General features: G+C 45.5%; 1 pseudogene; it reads right to left on the bottom strand.

Annotated features, from left to right (window-relative positions):
* Window positions 1-1801: 1801 nt before the first annotated feature.
* On the bottom strand, window positions 1802-3207 carry LOC150000290 (26S proteasome regulatory subunit 4-like; annotated as a pseudogene).
* Between the last annotated feature and the right edge of the window lie 3426 nt (window positions 3208-6633).

Raw genomic sequence — 6633 nt, 5'->3', positions numbered from 1 at the left:
TAACTTGATGACCTATCTTTTAAAAGCCCGATTTCTAAATACAGTCACATTCTGAAGTCCTGAGGGTTAGGGCTTCAACATGTGAATTTGGGGAGGACGCAGTTCAGCCCACAACACTGAGGGAACATGTGATTCTGCTATAGCCCTCTGGGTGTTGGCAGGGGTGGGCAGGCGACCTCAGGTGACTGCCTGGTCTTCCACAGGTCAAGGAACCAGGATTTTGAGGTTTGGAACCCCCATTCTCTGGTGGGTGGGACTGACACTGGGTCCCAGCAGGAGAACCATGCCATGCGTTAAGGGCTTGGCTCGGTGAGGGGCTACATGGAAATGCAGAGTCTGGCCAGAGCAACTACAACCAACACAGGGAAGTCAGGGAGAAATTCAGGAGCTGGTGGTAGGCAGGATGGGCCTTCTCCCCAGAACAGCCCTTCCACCCCCAAGAGCAGGGTTTTTCCTGGACTCACCGCCAAGGAAGTCCCACTAGATACATGCTTGCCTTCCTCCTCTTCTCTGACCTGTGCACCAGGGCTTCTTTTTCCCAGATCCCTGCTGCCCTCCTTACCGGCCTATACTCCTGCCCCTCCCTCCAGAAATGCAGCTATTCTGCTCCCACTGAGAGATGAGGCACACCAAGTATAGGGGCTGGTTCTCAGTTAAGCAGGCAGCCAGTGTGAGCCCTGCTCTCCCCAATTGCAGGGAGTTCCTTGAGGGCACAGCTGGGTCGTGTCCACTTTTGCGTCCCCAGCACCAGGCACAGGACCTGTAGGTGTCAAAAGTTTGTTGACCAAATGAACAAGCAGCGGAACCTTCTTACAAGGTCTAATGGCAGTAAGACAACAGCTGGGGTATGTCATGTCCTGGCAGAGCCCACCCTGTTCCCCCCTGCCCACATACACTGGGTCAGGCCTCCCAAGCTGGGGTCCCTTCCCTGGTGGGTGAGATGGACACCGCACTCCTATCCTGGCCCAAGGAGGACGCATCCAATTCTAGGGATGTTACTAACAGGAACACTGTGGGGTGGCAGCAACAAGGAGCTGGAGGGGAATGCCCAGCCTCAATCACCCCTTTCTGCTGTCGGGGGCCCTGTCACCTGCTGCCCCATGAATGAAGTAGCTTATTCCCCACCTGGTGACTCTGGCTGGTGACTGGCACAGTCTCAATAAGTGTCAGCACACCATCTGCCACACTCACCTTCCCAGTGCAGGGACCAAGGCCAGAGTGGGTCAGGCCCAGGGTAGGGATGGAGGTGCAGAAACACTACTCTTAGATCCATCTTCCTGGGGCCCCAGAACTTCTCTAGCTAGTTCCTAGAGAACTCCAGAGGTAGGAGTTGAAGAGGAGGGGCGGCTGTTAAGTTTCAGCCTGGAGCCAGTGCAGTTCAGGAGTGGGAGGTGGTGGTGGTGGTGGGGTGGGTTGAGTAAGGCCAGAAGGGATCAGAGATGCTGGGTTTCTTTGAGTGAGGGAGACTTGAGATCTGTTCTTGGCATTTATCCATTGCCAAAGAGGGTGGCTGTGGAAATGGAAAAGAGGATAATAGGTAGTGAGAGAAGAGTGGTGATGAGCTTATTAATCATGGTTTTGTTTTTGTTTTTTGTTTTGGCTTGCGAAATAGCACACTTTATTGGGACTGGAGTACTACACAATGGGCACCCTACACATCGTGCTGAGAAAGGTCCACAGTGCACAGGATGTGTTGCTAATGGAGATTGCCTGGAATGAGGCCCCTCCAGGCAACTTCCCCAACCTCTTCCCTCCAAGGGGTCAAGCACTCTCAACCATTTCCTTGGAGGCAACTGGTTTGCTAGAGATAGAACCCCTCAGGAATGCCTTCTTGTTTTTTATAAAGAGCATTTTCTTTGGATTTTTTGAAGTCTTCATTTTGTTACTCTTATTCTACATCTCTCAAAGCCATCAGACCAGCTTCTGTACAGATTCCCCTGATGTCAGTGTCAGGGAAGTGATCTTTAGCAGTGACCAAGTCATCCAGAATCATGTCACCAGCCAGCGTCATTCTGCTTCTGTGGATCTGAAAGAGATGCTTCTTAGTCTTTCCATCAGGCAGGGGGAACTCGACCTTCCTATCAGCGCGGCCTGGTCTGATAAGTGCTGGATCCAATGTTTCTGTTCAGTTTGCAGCCATTATAACTTTTACCTCTCCCCTTGAATCAAATCCACCCAACTATCCAACAGTCCCAACATTGTTCACTGAATTTTTCTCTCACCACCAGAATTTGAGTCATATCTTTTTGTCCCAAAGGCATCAATTTCATCAATAAATGCAATGGATGGTGCATGTTCCTCAGAAACTTGGAATATTTCCAGAATGAGTTTAGGCCCATTGCCTAGGTACTTCTGAATAAGTTCAGAGCCAGCCACTCTCAAGAAAGTGGCTGAGGTTTGGTTTGCTACTGCTTTGGTTAATAAGGTTTTACCTGTGCCGGGTAGTCCACAGAGAAAGCCCCCTTCAGGGGCTTTATACCCATCTCTCTATAATATTCAGCATGTATAAGAGGAAGTTCCAGATTCCTTAATTTCCTAGATTTGGTTGTCCAACCCCCCAATGTTAGCATAGGTCTCCTGGGGGCCTTTTCCACCTTCATCGCAGTGACCAAGGGATCTGTGTCACCCATCAGCAGCACATGATGGCCTGCACCTTGTGGTTAAGCAGTACAGAGCAGCGCAGTTTCAGCAGATCCTTGTGTACAAATGAAAGAATGGTGACGTAGTGTTCTGAGCCCGCAGATGTAGACACTATGGCATGATCGTCATCAATGATCTCTTCCAAGGTTTCTACTGACATTGGGACTCCCCTCAGGTCTTCCTCCTCTTGTTTTTCTTCTAAAGGCTTCATTTGTTCCTAAGTTGTAATGAATTTTTCCTCCATGAGAAGTTAGTATTTAATTCTAACTTCAGTAATTTTAACCAGCACTGAGGGTGAGGTATCACCAGGGGCAATTTGTTGGCAGCATCTGCCATAACAAATTAGACTGGGTGGCTTATGAACAACAGAATTTCAGTGTCTCCCAGTTCTGGAAGTGAGAGGTCCAAGATAAATGGACAGGGTTGGTTCCTTCTGTGGCCTGGTCCCTTTCTTTTCTTCTTTTTCCCCACTCTAGTTGGCATGGGTAGTTTATACTTCTTTTTCTTGTCCTTGTCATCCTTCTTGCCATGTCCAGGACCACGACCACCACTCTGACTTTGACCCATCTTGACTCAGCTGCTCAATCATGTTTTTTACTTTTAGTACTTCATGTTGCTTTGACATCTTGAGGCCTTGCTGATTTGGGATGATCTGCCCCTCACAAAGCTAGCTAATTCCTAGAGATAGCAAGTGACTCTCCTGGGAGTGGGCTCTTCAAACAACCAATCCAGAGCTCACCCTCCAACCACTTCTTTATCAGGCTATCACACTCTAGGAGGCAATATGCCCCTGTCCTAATCACCCCAGGGCCAGGTACCAGGCAACTAGGGATAGCACCTTTGCCCCAAGAGCCTGTGAAATTATTCACACTAGTCAAATCCAAATATGCTTACCCTTCAGTAAAGTCAATTAAAAGTATCCAATTTGAGAAGTCAAGACAAAATAGTGAAGAAAATTGACAGAACCTGAGACTCCTTTGGGATACTATGAAGTGTAAATCGTACATATAATTGGAGTCCCAGTGGATAAAGAGACAAAGAGAAAGACTATTTGAAAAAATAATGGCTGAAAACTTTCCAAATAATAACAGTCATGTATCTATACATCTAAGAAGCTCAACAAACTCCAAGCAGGATAATTCAAAGACATCCACATCAAGAAACATAGGCCCAGCCCTGGCTGTTGTGGCTCAGTGGATTGAGCGTCAGCCTGTGAGCCAAGTGCCGCTGGTTTGATTCCCAGTCAGAGCACATTACTATGTTGCATGTCAGGTCCCCAGTTGGGGGTGTGAGTGAGAGGCAACCACACAGTGATGTTTCTCTCCCTCTCCTTATCCTTTCCCCTCTCTCTAAAAATAAAATAAACAAATAAATTTATTAAAAAAAAAAAAAAAAAGAAACATAGGCCCTGGTCAGGTAGCTCAGTTGGTTAGAACGTCTTCCTGAAGCCAAGGTTGTGGGTTTCATCCCTGGTCAGGTAACATTCAAGAATCAATTAGTAAATGCATAAATAAACAGAACAACAAATCAGTGTTTCTCTCTCTCTCTCCCCCTCCCTCCCTTCCTTCCTCTCTCTAAGATCAAATTGGAAGATGAAGACAAGGAGAATCTTGAAAGTAGCAAGAGAGAAGTGACTCATCACATACAAGGGATCTCCAATAAGATTAACAGCTGACTTCACATCAGATACACAGGGGAACAATTTTTAACATAATTCCTGTTGAATTCAATTTTTCAGCTGTTTTAGGCTTAAATAGACATGCTGATTTCAAAACTGCAGTTAGTTTTCTCTATCACGTCAAGTTTTTCTCTACAGCTTATCTTAATGTGACCACTCTAAGCTGAATTGAGCCTGGATCGAGGGAAGCACTAGTGGTCTTCTATTGGCTGAGAGCAAACCTCCCTTGAGTGGGGAGGGGTGGGAGATAACCTTGGAGATCAGCGACAGGTTCATACTTGTCTAGGCTATTCAGTTACACATGAGACAGTGTGGTGAGAGGTTGTGTGCCGTTCTATATAGTGAATCGTATTCCGAAGAGTAGTCCGAGTTCTTGTACAAGGAGTTAGCAGAATTTTTTTTTATTTACATGTGTACTTATTTCCTTTCCTTCAGATCACGTCTTCCTCTGCTATTTCTCATCCTAAGTGCCTAAACAACCCTGATTCGTTTTGTGATATCTGTGGCAGTTTCACCATTCCCAAAGGACAAACATCAGCGCATTTGTCAGGCAAGCCTATTTTGCATATTTTAAAGTCAAACTTGGTGATCAAGATAAGTCTTGGGCTCCTCACAAGGTGTGCAAGCAGTGCGTCGGGAGTTTACGGAAGTGAGTGAAGGGAACACGTGATAAATTGCCACTTGGTATACCTATGGTTTGGCAAGAGCCCAGAGATCATTCAAGTGACTGTTACTTTTATATAGTGAAAACATCAGGATATAACAAGAAAAATAATTGTAAAATAGAGTATGCTAGTCTATCATCAGCTATACACCCAGTGCCTCATTCAGCTGAAATCCCAGTGCCAGTTTTCATTGAACTACCCTCTTTCAAAAAACAGGAGTATGGTGAAGAACTAAGTGACAGCAACAATGAAGATTTTGAAATTGAAGATGAGTCAGTTTGTAAGGGATTTGATCAGCATGAGTTGAATGATTTGGCATGAGATTTGGGACTATCCAAAAAGGCTTCAGAACTCCTAGCATCAAGACTGCACGAGAACAACTTGCTCGAAAAAGGAGCAAAGGTATCCTACTTTTGATCAAGAGAAAGTACCTTTCTTCAGTATTTTCGATGTGACAGTGGCTTTGTGTATTGCCATAATATACATGGTTTAATGGAGGAATTGGGAATTCCAATCTATAATGCAACTGAATGGTGACTGTCCATCGAAAGCTCAAAGTGGAGCTTGAAGTGTGTCTTCCTCCACAGTGGCAATTTATTTGGTGCAGTCCCAATTGGCCATTCAGTTTGTTTTTGTGAAGAATATAAAGACATAAAGAGAGTCATTGATCTGTTGCAATATCACAAGCACAATTGGATCATCTGTGTTTGTAACAGAACCCACAGGCTGTTCAGTTATTAGGGGCCTGATTGCCCGTCACCAGAAGCATAACTCTTAATACCAGATTTTGGTGAAAAGAAAAAGAATTGTTTATTTAACAGTTATATAGATTTAGATTATTTGCGGATTTCTGCCATTAAGTCTTATTTTCTTTAAAACACCCACAAGCACATAGTTCTGCCTCCCCCTATCAAACCAGGCTAGTTTTAGAAAAATCAGAGATACAGTCTTCCTACTTCCCAGACACAGTTCAGTTTTACCAGCACCTCCCAATCATTTGATCCTGATTGAGGAGGTTTTGCCTGTGTTGTGGTGCTCTCCAGCTCTTAATTCAGAACTGCGTGGAGTTTCCAGCCTCCTTGTAAGCCGCATGGAGTTCTCCCTTTCCTTTCAAAGCCACATGGTGTTCTCTCTTTCCTTTCCAAGCCGCATAGAGATCTCCTCCCTGCAAACTGCGTGAATCTCCTTTTCTCTCCTCTCAGAGCTGCATGGAGATCTTCCTTTTCTTGCAAACCACATGGAGTTCTCCCAGCCAAAATGTCTGCCGCCTATTTTTAAATCCCTAACTGCGTCTTGTGACACAGTGGGCATGGAAACCAGTTCTGACCTTTCACAGAACCTTGCAGGCTCTGTGTGCTCTTTCTGCACCATTCCATGGTCAAAACCCCTCTCTTCTTGGGGCCTTGGAAGAACCAAAGCCATTTGCATAACTGAAAAACTAAGCTACTAGCCATAATCATGCAAAAGCATCTTAAAAGCTGTTCCCTTTTCCCCATTCCCCAACCTACAGGCTCTGGGAATTTTTGGAGACCCCCCACTCTGTAACATGTTGACCTTAAAATGGTCTGCTTCCTTCTTGGTCGGCAATACGGATACACCAAGTATACTTGTTTTCTGTGTATGTGGGACAGCAGAGCTCATGCGTGAGAA

This window comes from Furipterus horrens, unplaced genomic scaffold (assembly GCF_987537825.1).
Source record: "Furipterus horrens unplaced genomic scaffold, mFurHor1.1.pri manual_scaffold_10, whole genome shotgun sequence".
NCBI lineage: Eukaryota > Metazoa > Chordata > Mammalia > Chiroptera > Furipteridae > Furipterus > Furipterus horrens.
The sequence above is the reverse complement of the archived record's forward strand: the minus strand, read 5'-3'. Positions and strand labels throughout refer to the sequence as shown.